Raw genomic sequence first — 18,742 nt, forward strand, 5'->3', positions numbered from 1 at the left:
TCATATAGATACAAAAACAAAGAAAAAGAAGGTGTTTTTTTTTTTCATTGTGATGAGGACTTTTAGGATTTACTCTCTTAACAACTGTCAGATATGCCATACAGCAGTGTTAACAGTAGTCATCATGTTGTCTGTTACATCTCCAGTAATTATTTATCTTTAATTGGAAGTTTGTACCTTTGACCACCTTCATCCGATTTCCCCACCACCCCCTGCCTCGTAACCATAAATCTAAGTGAGATCATACATTATTTGTCTTCCTCTGTCTGATTTATTTCACTTAGCACAAGGCCCTTCAGGTTCATCCCTGTTGTTGCGAATGGCAGGATTTCCTTCTTTCCTTATGGCTGAATGGTATTTTATTGTATATTAACAATTGTTTATACAAAACTTGTTACTGTATGTGAAGCTACTTTTCCTAGGTCTTAGGGCTGAAGATTTGATACTGTCCTACTTTCCTTTAGGACTCACGAGCTTTTGTTTTTTAAAAAACACACATCTCAGCACCATCATCCATGTGCATGTGTGTGTGCGTGTATGAGCGTGTACGCATACGTATCAGGGTGGGGAAGGATATTGAGGACTGTTGTCCTAAGGAGTTTGGGTCTCAAAGGATCCTTGAATATCATAAAATTGCATCTTTAAAGGCTGCTGTTAAGGAAAGCAAACATGCTCTTTCAGAGTCCGTGGCAAAGAGTACTGAACCAGATGGATTGATTAATCATGTGTAACAGTTTTTTCCTCAAGTGCACACAGAGACACAGCTTAAATGGTTAAGTCATAGGCAAGATGGAAAAAAAATTCTTTGAAGGTTAGGTTCTGGATTTTCGTAGACATTTGTTGTTTTGTAATTCCTGAAATTGTTCAAACCCTAAAAAAAATCCTTTTCAATTGTTTGCCCATACTACCTCTTAGAACATTAAGTTCCTAGTATTGAATTCCTAACTTTTTTTTCTTTTGAACTTGCCTCAAGTCTTCTTCCAGCATTTTTGGAGTAGAGAGTCCTTCTTACTATCTTTGTTCTTCTTAATGTCAACCCCCCATCTTCATTGCTCTTATTTGGATCCTTTCCAATCCATTTTATATTTATGAGGCATTATCAGTCAGAACTATGATTATGTTTGGGCACACTATAGCCTTATATGAAGATAGAATATGATGGTCTTTCTGTTTTTTAGTTTTCAATGCCTTTCTTCATTTCATGGTTTTTCAGTTTTTTATTGGTTTCCTCATCTCCAAATTAGATTAAAGTGTTCACTGAAGTCTGCAGGAAACTCTTAGGTCCTTTTTCTAGATTAAGAACTGTAGCTTTTTCATTATACAAACAATATATATGTGTTTTAGAGAAAATTTGGAAACTAAAGAAAGTAAAAAGAAAGAAAATTGTTCATAGTCCAGTTAAAACCCGTTTTGTGTTTTTGGTGTATTTCCTTATTATCTCTTTTTCCTCTGGTTAATATTTTTATATATGAGTATGCATTTTCATATCTTAGTTTTCTTACACATTAGATCAGCATTTTCCATACTTTAAATGCTTTTTAAAAATTCTTAACTGCATAGTAGGAGTCAGTGAATGAATATATTCCTAATTCACTTAACCATTAATCCATGCTGTGGTTTAATGAAAAGATGCTATTGAAAAGATTTTGATGTTATAATGTATTCTTTATCATTTTTAAAGATCTTGTTCTTATGTTTCCAGGTTTTTTTATTTTTAATAACACATTTCTGGGTATTATGACTAAATATTCATGTAAGTTAAAATATTTGGGCAAATATCTATCATCAAACATACATCTCTATATTTTTTAATGAAATCTAATGGCTTGGACATTTTTTTTTTCCTTCTTCTTTCAAGTAAGCTATACACTCAGCTTGAACTCACAGCCCCAAGGTCAACAGTCACATGCTCTATCAACTGAGCCAGCCAGTTGCCCTGGGAATCCTTTTCTATTCTTTTCTTTTCTTTTCTTTTCTTTTCTTTTCTTTTCTTTTCCTTTCTTTTCTTTTCTTTTCTTTTCTTTTTTTAAAGATTTTATTTATTTATTTGACAGAGATAGAGACAGCCAGCGAGAGAGGGAACACAAGCAGGGGGAGTGGGAGAGGAAGAAGCAGGCTCACAGCGGAGGAGCCTGACGTGGGGCTTGATCCCAGACCACCGGGACCACGCCCTGAGCCGAAGGCAGATGCTTAACCGCTGTGCCACCCAGGCGCCCCTGGGAATCGTTTTCTTGAAGAAATTTTCGGCCCCAGATAATGTTGCTACACTATTACACTTTAATACCTTTTGGATACTCATTAAAGTGTTACTTCTCAAGGTACTTCCCCTTGGTAGTTGGAGGATAAAATTTCTTCCATAACTATTTCTCCTTGGCTATTGTTTCCTTTTATCCCATTATACGTTGTGTGTGCTGCTTTTATTTCAATTGTATGTTGTCTTCCTGAGTGATGTAGTTGAGGACAGTATCAGACTTGAAATCACATGCACTCTGTGAGCATAGTAAATATTAATTACTTAATTTAAAAAAGATTTTATTTTATTTATTTTAGAGAGAGAGAGACAGAGAGAGCACAAGCAGGAGGGGCAGAGGGAGAGGGAGAGAGAATCTGAAGTAGGCTCCCCGTTGAGCATGGACCCCATCCTGGACCTTGATCTCACCACCCTGAGCCGAAACCAATTGTAGGACACTTAACTGAGTGTGCCACCCAGGCGCCCCAGTAAATATTAATTTAAAAATAATTCTGACTTACTTTCAAGAAAATGTTTAAGATTAGTGGTAGCTTGCCAGTAATATAATTTAGCATAGTATTCAGCATATGTCCAGTGAGTCTGTCTCTTCACAGTGACGTCTAAACTTCTGTCTGCCCTTCCATTTCCAGGTTGCCATCACGAAAGCCAAGGTGGATTTCTCCAGTGTAGTGTGCCTGCCCCCTTCCGTCATTGCTGTGAATGGGCTGGACGGAGGAGGGGCTGGCGAAAATGATGATGAACCAGTGCTGGTATCCCTGTCTGCGGCCCCCAGCCCCCAGAGTGAAGCTGTTGCCAATGAACTGCAGGAGCTCTCCTTGCAGCCCGAGCTGACCCTAGGCCTCCACCCTGGCAGGAATCCCAATTTGCCTCCACTTAGTGAGCGGAAGAATGGTGAGTACATACAGAATTCTTGCATTGCCTAATTTGAACCAAGGTCTTCATATTCATGTTATAGATTATTACTTTATTTCATGTCTCTTGAAAGTTTCTTTAATCTTATTATTTCTTACGAAATAGAGAAATAGTAAGTTTAGGTGATCATTATAAACCCAACATTTCCTGCCTGGATTATTACAACTGCTTTCTGATTTGTCTTTCTACTTCTCTGCTTCTCCTTCCCAACTCCTTCCGTAAGTTCATTAATTCAGCAAATATCTATTGAACATCACTATCATAAACTGTGCTAAGATTAGGGATTAAATGATAAATAAGCCTTTGTCATTAGGAAACTTATCCTATACTTTTTCAGAGTAATCTTTTAGACCTCCCTAGCTTAATACTTTCCAGTGACTGCTCTATAGGATAAAAACAAAAGCCATGTTTTACAAGGCTTGCAGGGTCTGGTCTCTTTGTGTTTCATTAGCTTCTTCTCTTATCATTCCCCCATTCCTAGTCTTCACTTTTTAAACTTTTTTTAAAAAAAAGGTTTATTTATTAGAGAGCACGCACCCATATGTGTGAGCAGGGGATGGGGCGGAGGGAGAGGGAGAGAATCTCAAGAAGATTCCTTGCTGAACACAGAGCCTGACATTTCGGGGCTTGATCTCACGACCCTGAGATCATGATCTGAGCTGAAATTAGGTCGGATGCTTAACCGACTGAGCCACCCAGGCACCCCTAGTTTTTGCTTTTTATTTTATTTTTAAAGATTTATTTATTTATTTTGAGAGAGAGAGAGAGAGAACGAGCGTGTGTGGGCATGGGGGGGCGCTGGCACAGAGGAAGAGGGAGAATGAGAGAATTTCAAGCAGACTCTGAGCTGAGCATGTGGAGCCTTGTATGGGGCTCAGTCCCACAACCCTGAGATCATGGCTTGAACCAAAGCCAAGAGTTGGACATTTAGCTGACTTTGCCACCCAGGCGCCCCAGTTTTTGCATTTTAGTACTGTTTACAAAGCATGCAGTCTTGCTTCAAACTTTTGTTAGTTAAAAAATATTATAGTTTGTTATAAAAACTTAAGATTTCAGAAAAGCTGTAAATAATAATATAGCAAATACTTATGTACTCACATGTATCTGGCTTATGTACTGTTCTCCATGGATCTCCATCCATCCCCAGGGTAACTACTGCCCTGAATTTGATATTTGATTGCCAAGTGTTTCTGTATTTTTTTAAACATATGAATATATTCCTAATAATTGTAAAATATTATTTCTCATTTTTATATCACATATATATTTATTGGAGAGAATTATATGTATTCTTCTGCAACTCGTGTTTATTGTTCAGTATTTATTTTCCTGTGAGTTATTAAAGGTATTCTACAAGTTCATCTTATCTAATCTGTGAATCATTATTTAGCAAATAGTCCTACTTTTCTGTACTGATCTTCAGTGTCAGCCTTATCTGTTTCTTAGTGTGCATGAGTTGTTATGCCCTCTGTTCTGCTTCACTGGTCTCTGTTCGTCTCTGTGTCGTACTGCGTCATCTTAGTTACTATTGCTTAATGATTAGTCTTGTTATTCGGTAGGGTGGTCTTTCCTTGCCTTTTCTGTCTCCACAGTTGTCTTGGCTGTTCTTGCCCTTTTTAATTTTCCATAACTTTAGAATCAGCTTGTGGAGTTATGCAAAAAACACAAAAAATAAAAAACCTCATTGGGATTTTTTTCTCCAATATTTTATTATGAAAAATTTCAAGTATATGATAGAGTTTTACAATGAATACCTTTATGTCCACCTCTTAAATTCTACCATTAACATTTTGTTGTACTTGCTTTGTAACATATCTATCTATCCCTCTGTCTATCAATCCATCATATTTTTTGGATGCATTTTCAAGGAAATTGCAGACACTGGCACACTTTCATTTTATTGAAATATATAACATTAATATAGAATAACACACAAATTCTAAGTGTCCTGGTTGTTGAATTATCACAGAGCGAACACACCTACGTGTAATTGCTACTTTGTTAGGAAATATTCCCAGCACCCCATAACCACCCCGCGTGTTTCTTCCCAGTCAGTATTCCCTCTTTTTGCCCAAAGGAAACTACCACCCTGACTTCTAACACTATGAATTATTAGTTTTGCTGATTTCTAAAGATGATGTAAATGGAATCATGCTGTATGTGTTCTTTTGCTGGCTTGTTTTAAAATTCATTTGTGTTGAATTGTGTGTGGCTCTAGTTTATTTTCATTGCTATATAATTAATCCATTTTATGAATATAGTGGAATTTGTCTATTTTACTTTTGGTAGGTATTTGGGTTTTAGTTTGGGGCTATTATGAATCATGCTATAAAATCCTTGTATATGTGTACTTGGGATTTTGATTTGAAATATATCATTTATAGGTAAATGGGGAGAACACACATTTTACATATTGGGTACTAGTTTGTTTTATCTGTCCTTTAGTTAGTTTTATCTCTCCAGTTAAATAGGTCTTCTTGATTTTTTCTACAGAGTTTTACAATTTTCTCCATAAAGGTCATGTAAATATTTTGTTAGGTTTATTCCCAGGTATCTTTTTTTTGGGGGGGGGTAGACATTATCAGTGGTATGTTTATATAAAATATCTTCTGACTGTTTGATGCTGGGGAATAGAAATACCAGACTTTTTAAAAACTCCCATGACTTTTCTACGTTTATGCCCTCTATTTGAGATACCAATCTGTCCCTACTCTTCTTGCCAACTCTTTCTTGTCCTTCAGTATTCTGTTCAGGCATCACTCCCTTTGAGAAGCCTGTCCTAACTCAGTCAGTGTTAGATGCCCTTCTTTCGATTTGCCAATTACCATTTATCGGTATACTTCATCACTATATTGTAATTGAAATTCTTCTGTCAGCAGCATGAGTGAGCCTTTGGAAACTGAAATCTGATCCTGTTACACTTCTCACACAACCCTTCAGTGTCTTCCTGTGAGGGTTATGATGAAATCATAGTTTTTTGGTTTTTGTTTTTTTAAGATTTATTTATGTATTTTAGAGACAGTGAAAGCGAGAGAGTGTGAACGCGAGTGGGGGGAGGGGCAGAGAGAGAATCCTTAAGCGGACGACCGCGCTGAGTGCGCAGCCTGATGCAGGGCTCGATCTCACAACCTTGAGCTCATGATCTGAGCTGAAATCAAGAGCCAGCCATTCAACCACTTGAGCTACCCAGGCACCCCAGTATCATAGTTTTAATGACGTGGGCCTGGTATCCTCTCTGACCTGATTTTTTCCTACCTCTGTCCCCTCGCCCACTCTACTCTGCTTTAGCCACACTTTCTTGCTGTTTCTTGAACACATCAAGTATGCTCCTGTCTCGGGCCTTGGTACTTGCTGTGCCTTTACTGAAGTTCCTGCGCAAATGTCATTTCCTCAGGGAAGGCTTCCCTGCCTGTCTTATCTAATATAGCACCTCCCATTACTCTCTATCCTCCTTTGTTTTTTTTTTTCTTCTAAGCACTTATTATTATGATGTATGTGTGTTTGTATATGTGTGTGTATATGTTTATTGTCTATATTCCCCTTCCGTTGATAGTATATTTCATGAGGCCAGTGGGCAACCAATAAATATTTGTCGAATGAAGAGATGAATGGTTTACTTGTTTGTTCCACCAGAGACAAGAACTCTGTTTTTACATCCATAGTGGGAAATGTAATGGAAACTCAAACAGTTCTTATTTTGGGAAATAATGGACACTCAAGCATTTTTTTGATGTTCTTTTCCCATTTCTAATTTCTGTTTTTCTTCCCCAAGATGGTAGAGACTTCAGCTTATTTATACACTAAGGGGAAAGAGTTAGTCGGGGGGGAAAAGCTGAAGACAGAAAAGGGGAAAGGATAACTGAGGAGATGTGAGAGGATGGGATTTAAAGGTATTGGCTCTGCCTTGAGCAGGGGTAAGGGCCATGATTCCTCTGGGGTAGGAGGAATGGCAGTGAAGGTGATGACAGACAGCAAACAGCAAACTGCTAAAATCTTGGGCAGGAAGTGGAGGAAATTGATGCTGACAGCTGTGATGGTCTCAGGGGAGTCAAGAGCAGCTGTTGCTGTTGGGGCAGAGGTGTTGGTGCATCTTCAGCCGTTCTCTCTCAACTCCTTGGCATATAATCAATTGAGTTTTTTCCCTATTTTGAACAATAAGTTTCTAACCTTCCCAAGATCCTGAAAGAGCAGGTTATATCACTCTCCCTCTACTTTCCCACATTCCAGAGACTTCACTGTGTTCTGGCTTCTATCCCTATTTCTCTTCAGAAACTGCCATCGCCAAAATCATTAGTGTTCTTGTAGATCAAATAGGCACTCTTCTCCTGTTTGACCTTTTTGTAGCATTGATATGATTGGCCACTCCCTCTGACCTGCAACTTTTCCTCCACTAACATTCTTGGCTTTTCCAAGTCTGCTTTTATAGCCACTCCCTTTTCTGCTCAGACCTTTTGCCAACTTTCTCTCCCCACCTCTTAAATTTTGTTGCTCTTCAGTGTTGAGTTCTAGGGCTCCTTTACTTCTTACTCTGTATTTTTATCTTGAATGATTTCCCCCAGAACTTTGGCTCTAGCCACCATCATATGCTGTTGATTGATGCCTGTATTACATTTCCAGGTTAGGTCTCTCCCCCGAGCTGCAGACTCCTGCGCTCATCTGTCCAGCACCTCTGTAGGCTGTGCCGGGGACTCCGTATGTTCGGAGTCCAACTCCTCATCCACCTGCAGTTCCTGCTGAGTTCTCTTGTAGGAATTGGCACCTCCCTCTGCCTAGACATTCAAATAAGGGGTTGTTTTATTTTGTTTTCTTCCTAAATGGAGACTTTAAGAGTTTTATTTTTTTTATTTTTATTTTTTTAAAGATTTTATTTATTTGACAGAGAGGGAGACAGCCTGCGAGAGAGGGAACACAAGCAGGAGGAGTGGGAGAGGAAGAAGCAGGCTCATAGTGGAGGAGCCTGATGTGGGGCTCGATCCCATAACGCCGGGATCACGCCCTGAGCCAAAGGCAGACGCTTAACGACTGTGCCCCCCAGGCGCCCCTAAGAGTTTTGTTTTATAATCAGATAAAATGTAGGAAAAAGAAAGTAAAAATTCCCCCATAGTTACACAGTTCAGTGATAGCCAGTGGCAGCAGTTAATATATTTTTCTGTCGGCTTTTTTGTGTTCATTTATTTATTCTTACATGTACTCTGTATAACTTGTTTTCATGTAATTTTATTTCATGAGATTTTCCTGTATTATTCAGTGGTCGAAGAAAACATTTTTTCTTCTGCTTCATATTTAAATTATGTATTGAATTGTGTATATATAACAGTTAGCCAGTCTCCTATTATGAGACTCTTAATTGTTTTTATTTTTTTCTGTTATAAATAATACTGCAGTAAACATCTTGGTATATAAATCTTGGTGTAAGTAACTATAGGACAGACTTACAGAAGTTAAGTGACAAGATACGGACATAAAGAAGATTTTCCTTTTCTTGTTGTGAAAGTAACATGTTTGGGTGTGAAGTTTTTACTTTCTTTAAGTCAGTGTTTCCAAATTGTCCCGGAGAAAGATGATAGTATGCTAATTTTGGAAGTAATTTTTTTTTTATTCCATCTTCCATCTACCTGCTTCCTGTCTTTCTTCCAGGCACCAGTACCACCTTTTTTACATTCTGCAGCATTCATATATACTGAATTCACTCTATTCTTGCCATCTTTACAACTGCCGCTTAGTGCAGACTCTTATAATAATGCCTTTCTCTGATTATTGCAATGATGGCCTTTTAACTGGTCTCACCTTGTTTCTAATCTTGTCCCTGTGGCCACTGAGATGATTTTTCTAAATGATGAATGTGGTCCTCCTGGTTGAAATCACTTTGTAGTTCCCCTTTCCTCCGGGGTAAAGCTTATTATGCGCTCCTCAGAATGGTAAACCAGGTCCTCAGAGCCAGCTTCTGCCCCACCCTTCATCTCTTCCCACTCAAACTAAAATATTTGGGATTTCCCAAAGAGATAGATTTTCACATCTCAGTTTCACTTCATGTCCTGTTTTGTTTTTTTTTTTTCCCCTTCCCTGAATGACCTTTCTCCTCCTGCCATTTCCATCTAGTCAAGAATCAGGGGAAGGTGCCACTTCTTTCAGGATTCTTCCTCAGACTGCCAGCTTGGGCTAGGGGTTTGTTCTTTCAATGTTCTTCCAAACTACCCTCTGTGTAATACCTACCTGTTTGTTATTAGATTTGGCTAGAAGAGAACCTTTCTGCATGCAGGGATTATGTCTGTTTTACTTATTGTGGTATCGTTAGTGCCTAGACAAAAATTTTAGTGTGCTGATGAATCAACTAGAGTGCCTGTTAAATGCAGACTCCGATGTAATCTGGGAAAGGCCTGAGGTTCCACGTCTCTAACCAGCATGCAGGTGATGCCAGTACTGTTGGTCTGGAGGACCACACTCTGAGTAGCAAAGTCTTAGAATGTGGTAAGTGTTTGATGAGTGTTTGTTGAATGTACAAGCAAATGAATACATGGTGAAACGGAAACTAATAACGCACTGAAACATTGACTTCTTAGATTTAAGCAATTAAGAAAGTGATTGTTAACTCTGTTGCTGGACAGAGGGGAAAAACCCAGTTTAATTCAGGGTTTAGATTATTTGGAAGAAAGACTTCTGAGTCCTCTCCTGTATAGGTGAAATGTGTTGCGGAATAATTCTTTTATTCTCTTAATTAGTGATAGAACATTTAGATCACAAGTTTTAACTATTTTTTTAAGTTGATCTCTATAAATTTGAAATTAAAAAAAAAGATTTATTTGAGAGAGAGAGTGCATGTGAGCGGAGGGAGGGGCAGAGGGAGAGAGAGAGAGCATCTCTAGCAGACTCCGTGATGATCTTGGAGCCTGATGTGGGGCTCAGTCGCAGTACCCTGAGATCATGACCAGAGCCAAAATCAAGAGTCAGATGCTCAACCGACTGAGCCACTCAGGCCCCCCAAATTTGAAATTTTTTAATATAAGCCCAGTGTGTAAAACAGCTATTCTGGTTGAATGAAACCTGAATGGAGAAGCCAGACCCCCACTTACTTGGCATCCTTCTTGCTCCTCAGGAAACTCTTGAAAAAGCACAAGTTGAAAACTTCTGATCTGGATCACATTATCTCCCGTAATTTGAGCTATGTCAGAGACAGCCTCTTCAGTTGCTTGAATGGTTTCCTAACTGCCAGGCGTCCCAAACTGATTACTTCTGATCGTGCTTAGAAGGGAATATGGATACTTGAAACTAACAAACATGATGTTGTGTACAACGTAGTTATCATTTTGGCAAGAGAAAAGAAATCGAAGAAAGTGAGATTGTGTTCAACATTGGAAAGGAAATGGGAGGGGGGAAACTGATAATTAGAACAATATTGAAGGGGAGGAGAAGGGCTTAATAAAGAAATACTCTGTAAGAAGTTTGATGACTACCAAATAACTTATATGATAGAATGTATGCCAGTGACCGGAAATACTAATTGCTTAGCAAAAATCACTAATTATTAAAATCAGATTCTGTTATTATAGGGAGAAAATAGGAAATATTGACCAAGTTTCTTTTTTATTCCATCTAGCAGCCGCCAGTTAAATGTCTGGACAGGGGCAATATTGTCAGTGTCTAGTTGCAGGGCCTTCTACTTGTGCACCTTAATGGTGCTTCTTCCTGTCAAGAGGGGTAAGAGGCTGTATGTACCAGTGAGATCATCATTATATTTTATGCCAGGTCTTCTTTATATGGCTGCTTATAGGAAGGTAAAGGTAAAAGCAGAAATGGAAAATCCTTTTTTTTTTTTTTTAAGATTTTTATTTATTTATTTATTTGACAGAGATAGAGACAGCCAGCGAGAGAGGGAACACAAGCAGGGGAAGTGGGAGAGGAAGAAGCAGGCTCATAGCGGAGGAGCCTGATGTGGGGCTCGATCCCATAATGCCGGGATCACGCTCTGAGCCGAAGGCAGACGCTTAATGACTGAGCCACCCAGGTGCCCCAGAAATGGAAAATCCTTAAGAAGACTGTGAAATTGGAAAGTGTGGAGTTCTAGAGCAGAATAAATTCTAGAGTTAGGAGGTGCTTTTTCATGGATGGTGTACTGTGTATTGGAAGAATGGAGTGAGAAATTTCTTTCTTCCCAGATTGATTTCATTTAGAACCATATCTTATATAAAAATTCAGTGATTTAGCAAGGGTCCTTACAGTGAAGGTCCTGATACCTCTATTTCCTAAACAGAGGAAGTGGGAGCCCTAATGAGAAGAGGTGCCTTTTGTTAACCCAGCCCTATTAACGTAATTGGAAAAAGTGAATAGAGAAGTTTCAAGGTATATTTTAAAATATTTTTTAATATTATTCCTCTGTTTTCTTCTAGGCCAAGCACTTAATCTGAAAGATAAAATTGAGCATGGTTGGCTATATGCTAAGCATACAGCTCTTGATTTTATCTCACTCAGGTCTTGATCTCAGGATTTTGAGTTCAAGCCCCATATTGGAGCCCACTTAAAAAAAAAAAAAAAGATAAAAGTGATCTACCTGTGGATCCTCTCCAGTCTGGGCTTGGAGAAGCCTGGAAGTACCTTTTTAATGATTAACCCCATTGGCTCCAACTAAGAGTTCTGGCATATGTTAAATGAGTTTATCCAAACGGAAATTTAAGTTTCACTTTGCTTCTTCCTTTAATGGCATGGTGCTTTTTGGCTGTCCTTCCATGTCCACCTATTCTTAACACTAATCTGATATTATTGGTTTTTTAAATATGAGTTTCAGAACTGGCCGAGTCTGTATAAGGCTTATTTTCAGGAGCCTCTAGGATGGGAGCTGAGATACCTTTTGCTTCTTTTTTCTCATTACAAATATATTGCATTTCACTTATCTTACAGATTTTGTGGGCAAGCATGGGAATTTTGCCAGAATTTGTATTTCAAGGCTTCTGTTGGAAAGTGCATTCCATGTTCCACATGATCAAATTACAAATGGACTTTTGGAATATAATCCATTTTTAAGTTGAGGACTTGCTTATATCGTAAGAGATATGCCTCTTGAAGTTTGGGAATCACAGATTTAAGACCCAGTGAATAATAATTAGCTGGAATGCATTACTCAGAAGGCACTGCAGACAAAAGTTAGATAAATTAATGATGACAAGTTCATAAAGGTTTCTAAGAGGAAGCTTGTATTTGGGAGACTATATTCTTGACCTTTTATTTTGTCCTTGACTTTTAAAATTTTATTTCAGAACAGTCATTTGTACCTTCCTGCAATTCTGCTGTTGTTCACTGCCATGACCACTATGGAAATTAGTATTCAGCAGATATTTATAAAGTGCCTATAGTAAGTGAGACGCTTAGAAAGACATTGAAAGCTATAAAGAGAAGTAAGTTGTACCAGTTACCAGTTTTTGCTCTATTCCTTCCTGTTCCTTTAATGAACAAACCAGTAGCTCTTATATCAGAGCTAATCGGTGTGAAATTTCTTCCCCCCCCTCCCCATTTTAGGTGCTACAAACTAAATTTGGGGCTAGTGGTCTGTTTATGGGGGATAATTTCTTTGGGACATGGATAGAGGTTGAATACCGGGCAACCGTTTTGAAAATGGTGAGATTTGGGGCGCCTGGGTGGCACAGCGGTTAAGCGTCTGCCTTCGGCTCAGGGCGTGATCCCGGCGTTATGGGATCGAGTCCCACATCAGGCTCCTCCGCTATGAGCCTGCTTCTTCCTCTCCCACTCCCCTGCTTGTGTTCCCTCTCTCGCTGGCTGTCTCTATCTCTGTCAAATAAATAAATAAAATCTTTAAAAAAAAAAAAAAAGAAAAAGAAAATGGTGAGATTTACCTTTCCTCTGTCCTGTCTTGTCCCCTTCCTGAGCATTCCGTAAGGCAGCTATCCTGCACTTCTTGTGTTCTGGCCAAAGAATCCTTGTTTGAATATTAAAGCTGATGAGAAATTTATAGGACTTGAATTTTTACGCTTTGAAGGAGGTCTCATTCTCATTATTGAGAAAGTGACTTTTTCCAACTCACCAAGGATTGAATAAATAAAGACTTGAAATACTGCTCACAAAAAGGTTGCACATATCTTTACTTATTAGGAATATTCATTTCTGAAGCATGATCCAACAGATATGAATATATTTAGAGAACAATGGGATAGAACATTTGAAGCTGAAGCTGAGCTGAAGAAGCTTCTTATACTCATCACACACCTTGAAATTAGATTGGTGACATATATTTTACCATTTAAGTTTTTTTTCTTTTTGGGGGGGAAAGATACTAACATATATAGAGAAAAGTACATAAATCATAGGGTAGTTTACAGAATAACCATAAAGCAAAGAGTTGTGTAACCACTACTCAACAGCAGCTCATTGTGAGCCCCAAGGAAGCCTACTATATGTTCCTCTCTGAACACAACCCCATCTTTTCTTTTCAGTAGTAACTGCTGTTTTGACTTCTTAAAAATCATTTGTTTTACCAATTATATAGTTCTAAACAATATAGTTTTGTTGAAGTTTATATGAATGGAATTCTGTATTCTTTTGCTCGACATATATGGTATTCATTTATGTATATAGTTTTTAGTTCATCCATTTTCATTATTGTATAGTGGATGGGCCTGTGGAAAAGTACTCCATAATTTTTAAGAAATCTATTCTGCTGTTGGGGCGCCTGGGTGGCACAGCGGTTAAGCGTCTGCCTTCGGCTCAGGGCGTGATCCCAGCGTTATGGGATCGAGCCCCACATCAGGCTCCTCTGCTATGAGCCTGCCTCTTCTCTCCCACTCCCCCTGCTTGTGTTCCCTCTCTCGCTGGCTGTCTCTATCTCTGTCAAATAGATAAATAAAATCTTTAAAAAAAAAAAAAAGAAAAAAAAGAAATCTATTCTGCTGCTGAACGTGTGGGTGGTTTTCAGGTGTAGGCTATTACAGTGCTGCTCTGAATGTTCTTCAGGTGCGTGAAGATGTGCATACGTACACAGGAGTGGAATTTCCTGTAGTATGCATAGTAATATAAAATCATTCGGTAATCCTAAACTGTTTTCCAAAGTGGTTGTACCAAGTGTATATATCTTCCAGCAATATATGAAAGTTCTTATGCTTCATAGCCTTGCCAGCACTTGGCTTTGTTAGATTTTTAATGTTCACTACTCTATTTATATAAATATCTTATGTTCTTAATTTTCATTTCACCGTTTTCTAATGAGGTTAAATATCTCGTCTTCTATTTATTGGCCATTTGGATTTCTTCTTTTGTGAAGTGTCTAGTGAAATCTTCTGTCATTTTTTTTCTTTATATATATACATGTATTTTTTATATTCTTTATATATTCTAAATACTAGCTTGTTGCTGCTTAAATGTGTTACAGATACCTTCTTCCACTCTGTGATTTGTCTTTATCATTCTCTTTATGGTATCTTTTGATGAAGAATTTCTAAATTTAATTGGTTTGATTTATGAGTCTCTTTTAGTGAGTTTTGTGTTTTAATTTTTTTGTATGGGGTAAGGTAAGGCCCAACTTATTATTTTTTAAGATTTTATTTTTTTATTTACGTGAGAGAGAACATGCAAGTGGGGTGGGAGGAGCAGAGGGGGAGGGAGAAGAAGGGGGAAAGAAAGAATCTCAGACAGACTCCACCCTGAGTGTGGAGCCAATGTGGGGCTCATTCCAGGACCCCAACATGATGACCTGAGCGGAAACCAAGAGTCAGGCACTTCACCGACTGAGCCATCCAGGTGCCCCTTAATTTTTTTTTTTTTTTCCTAAATGGACTCTCATTAATTGAAAATACTCCCCCCCCCCCCCCACTGATCAGCAAAGCTACCTCTTTCATATATCAAGGACTTACCTCATGTGTGGGTGTGTTTCTGAGCTCACTGTTTACATTGGTCTGTTTGTTGATGCCTGCACCAGGACCTCACAGTCTTAACTATGATAGTTATATAATAACCCCTGTTATGTGGGAGAAGTAAGTCCTCCCACCTTATACTTTTTCCAACAGTGTCTTTCTTGGTTTATTCTTTTTCCTTTGCATTTCCATATGAATTATTAAATCACTGTGGGATTTTGATTAGGATTTATTGCATTAGCTCTATAAACCAATTTGGGGAGAATTAATATCTTTAGAGTATTATACTATGAACATGATATATTTTTCCATTTATTTAGATTTTCTATGAGGTCTCCTGATGAGGTTTTATAATTTTTTGTGTGTGTTGGTCTTACACATCTTTTGTTAGATTTATATTTAGACGTTTCATATATTTTAATGCTATTGTGTTATCCTTGAAACATTTTTATTTTCTCACTGTTGCTGATCCCCAATTTTTTTTTTTTTAAAGGAATAACAGAGTTTTGTTATCTGCCATGCTGGGTGGGACAGGAAGTAAGCAGGAGAGAATGGCAGTGGAAGGAACATATGAGGTCCTCTTTCATAGGCTTTTCTCCTCTTTTGTGTAAAGCTTAGGAAGTACTCATTTGTTCTCATAAGTGTGTGCCTTTGGAAGAAAGGACAGATCATGTATTCTTTCTCTGCAAGGGTACGCACTGTATCCTTTCAATCTTTAGTGTTGCCAGGAGGTACTAATTAACTGCTGAGAGAAATAAAAATTTTGAGTGGGCTGTTTCTGATCTAAATTACAGTATTTTCTTGAGGAAAGGAAAGAGATTTGTTACTTATGTGCCTCAGGAAGCCTGGTTGTCAAGGATTTTCTAGATTAGGTCTCCCAGCTAATGTGAAAATGCCCAAATCTTAAGTATGTGAATTCATTAAATGATTCTGTTTAAAATGTGATTTAGAGAATTTCTCAGCCTGCTTCATCTCAGCATTTAGAAATAATCAATTTCTCATTCTCAGGTATTCATCAAATGTTGTTCTGGGTTACTTGGAGAAAAACAGATATCAGATAGACTCTCCCTCTTAAAACAGTGAAACAGAGGGGCGCCTGGGTGGCTTAGTCGGTTAAGTGTCTGACTCTTGGTTTCGGCTCAGGTCATGATCTCAGGGTCCTGAGATGGAACCTGTGTCTGACTCTACACTTAGGGTGGAGTCTGCTTGAGATTCTCCCTCTCCTTCTGCCCCCTCACTGCTCACATGCACTCCTTCTCTCTCTCTCAAATAAATAAATAAATCTTAAAAAAAAAAACAACAACCAGAAAAGCACGGTGAAACAAACAAAAACAAATGGATCTCATCTCCCAGAGTAAATCGCTGTTAGTGTGTGGTTTATTTACCTCGTCTTCTTCCAAGTGTACATTTTAAAAATAACTAATATTATGCTCTTTTCATTTAGCATTACAGCTTAAGATTTTTCAGATATCATTGAAGTGTTTTTATAATTAGCCTTTATAATAGGTGTGTAACATTACATTCTGTGCCATCATTTATTTAATTTTTCCAAACCTCATTGGACATTTGAATCATTTTCTATTTTTCACACATATTCTAGTATTCAGATGAAAATCTTTTATTTATTTATTTTTTAAGATTTTGTTTATTCATTTGAGACAGATAGAGCATGAGTAGGGGGAGAGGCAGAGGGAGAGGGAGAAGCAGACTCCCTGCACGTGGGACTCAATCCCAGGACCCAGAGACCATCATCTGAGCCACTAAGGCATCCCAGATGAAAATCTTTTAAAGCCTTCTTCTGCATTTTGGATTATTTCCTTAGAAGTGGAAATATTGTCTTAAATAATTGCACCATTTCAGTGTTGAAAAATTCAGTGTCTTTTGAGCACCATCTGTATGTTAAGTATTGGCAAGACAATAAGAAACAGGACAGATAAAGTTCACATTGTTATGGAATTTAGTGAAAGAAAAATTAGAGTTATACAAACCAATTCATAGTTAAAAACTTCGGTAAATGTTTTGGTGGGGGGAACGTAAGATATTATAACTGAATAGCAAATCTCATAGAGATGGTTCTAATTTAGGTGGGGGAGGGGTGGGGGTTGGTTGGGAAAGGCCTCTTTGAGGAAGTGATGTTTAAGCTAACAGCCAAAGCACAAGTAGTGGTTGGCCAAACAAAGGAAAGGGGGAATAGCATGTGTTAAGGCTGGGAAGATGGGGAAGTGGGAAAGGGGACAGGGCACAGGCAAGGATTGTTGGGGAATACTTGGCACAAAACAACTAAAAGAATACCAGTATGTCACTGGAGAGGAGAAAATGATGTGAAGTGAGTACGTAGATAGGAGCCAGATCACACAGGCCTTTGTACGCGTGAAGAATTGAGGTTCTTGAGAAATACCTTGTCCCATTCATTCCAAGTGACCTGCCAGTTTATACTTTGTCAGCCCTGCATGAGTGCCCGGCTCACTTATTAACATTGATTATCTCATTTGTGAAAGGCTTTGCTAACGTGATAAATGAAATGTTTTCATTTCAATTTGTATTTCTTTGGTTACTAGTGAGGAAGAACCTTTCCCAAGTATTTGTAGCCAGTGGGTCTTTCATTGTTTTTGACCATTTCGTTGTCCATTAAAACGTTATTTTTAACGTTTTTCCAAAAGTACTGTTGCAACAGACTGGGGACCGCTTGTCGGGAATTTGTGGAAGAGTTTTTTACATGTCTCTCACTCAGTATATAATTGGATAAGGGGCTGGATCAGGTCAAGACTGGGTTTCTTTTGGCTTTGCTATTTTATGGTTCATGGGTGTACAAGTCTGTGGAGTTGGGAATTCAAAAAGAAAGTGATAGGGGCGCCTGGATGGCTCAGTTGGTTAAGCACCAAAGCCCCATGGCTAGCCACCTGCTTAGTGGGGAGCCTGCTTCTCCCTCCGCCCCCCCCATGCTCTCTCAAATAAATAAAATCTTAAAAAAAAAAAAAAAAAAGAAACTGATAAACTCTAGTCCCTTAATTTTCTTAAGAGCCAGCTCATATCATCTTTCCCCTAAGAAGCAATCCAGGTCTCTTGTAACCAGAACTAATTGCTGCCTCTTTTCACATTTGTTTAGCAGCTCGTTTGTACTCTTATTTGGTACTTCATTTTTCAGTTTTCTTTTTTAAATTGTTGGTTAGAGATTTTCTATCCTACCTCTTTATAAGGAAGGCCCTGAGAGCAGAGACAGTGTCAGTCTGTTTCACCCTTGTCTTTGTGCCCCACTGGCTTGAGGACAGTAGTTCAGACTTAAGTATGAATGACCTGGCTGTTTGTATTTATAGCTATCACAACCCTTAAACATTTACTATTCTTTGAAAAGTTACCTGAAAATAGTGCCTTCATGTATCCTGAGGCCAAGGAATAGCATACCTATGGTAATGCGTGATCCTCCCAGGTCTGCAGGTCTTGACTGGGTTTTTCATCAGTAGCAGATTTTGGTCACAGGAAATGGAGGCTGCCCAGGACCTGTAGTGACTTGCCTAGGTGTTGGGTTATGTTATCATTGGGTGTTTCCACTTTGCCCAAAACCAGGTATCCGGGGGAGAGACTTAACTGGTTGGGACCTGTACAATTTCACTGTGATGATAGATTTTTGTAGAGCGGAACCTCAGTAAACCGCATGCACTTGTGAGAATCTAAGTCAGCTATGGACATAGGAACAAGGTTATATTTTAGTGTACTGAAATCCCACAGA

At 38.5% G+C, this 18,742-nt stretch overlaps 1 protein-coding gene across 3 annotated transcripts in view; it reads left to right on the forward strand.

Annotated features, from left to right (window-relative positions):
- Window positions 1-18,742, forward strand: part of MRTFA (myocardin related transcription factor A) — a 190,498-nt gene that overhangs the window by 75,214 nt on the left and 96,542 nt on the right. For all 3 annotated transcript variants that reach the window (XM_087868680.1, XM_087868681.1, XM_087868682.1), the window contains one exon: window positions 2,881-3,142. The gene's annotated coding sequence lies outside the window, so the exon portion shown is untranslated. The remainder of the gene's footprint in view (window positions 1-2,880; window positions 3,143-18,742) is intronic.

Source organism: Ursus americanus, chromosome 17 (genome assembly GCF_024610735.1).
Source record: "Ursus americanus isolate L20-20 chromosome 17, mUrsAme1.1.p, whole genome shotgun sequence".
NCBI lineage: Eukaryota > Metazoa > Chordata > Mammalia > Carnivora > Ursidae > Ursus > Ursus americanus.